This window comes from Etheostoma spectabile, chromosome 4, assembly GCF_008692095.1.
Source record: "Etheostoma spectabile isolate EspeVRDwgs_2016 chromosome 4, UIUC_Espe_1.0, whole genome shotgun sequence".
NCBI classification, from domain to species: domain Eukaryota; kingdom Metazoa; phylum Chordata; class Actinopteri; order Perciformes; family Percidae; genus Etheostoma; species Etheostoma spectabile.
The window spans coordinates 36,265,225-36,265,585 of NC_045736.1; the positions used below are offsets into that span (position 1 = coordinate 36,265,225).

Genomic DNA, 361 nt, shown 5'->3' on the forward strand with positions numbered 1-361 from the left:
AGGTGGCTCCTTGTATGGCAGCCTCAGCCACAGTGTATGAACCTGTGTGAATGGTGAATGGTTCCTGTACTATGTAAAAGGGCTTTGAGAAGTCGTTAAGACTAGAAAAGCACTATATAAGAACAGTTCATTTACCCTGTACATTTACAGTTGACTAGTGTGGACTTCACCGGAAAACAGGAAATGAACGGAGATATGGATTAACACAACTTTCATGCTTTTCTGTTACATCTACATCAGTCAGATTCACTGTGTTCACTCTGAAGGAATCACTTCACATTGGTAGGCACTTTTAATGACATTTTGAACAAGTTTAGAGGCTAAAAACACATTTAAAACTTGCCCTGTTTAAGCTTGTTGG

General features: G+C 39.3%; 1 protein-coding gene and 1 long non-coding RNA gene across 2 annotated transcripts in view; one reads left to right on the top strand and one right to left on the bottom strand.

Annotated features, from left to right (window-relative positions):
* stab1 (stabilin 1) overlaps nucleotides 1-361 on the bottom strand; it is a 122,935-nt gene that overhangs the window by 29,597 nt on the left and 92,977 nt on the right. The window lies entirely within an intron of this gene.
* Nucleotides 1-361, top strand: part of LOC116688703 (uncharacterized) — a 14,411-nt gene that overhangs the window by 13,139 nt on the left and 911 nt on the right. The gene's annotated exons all lie outside the window — the stretch shown is intronic.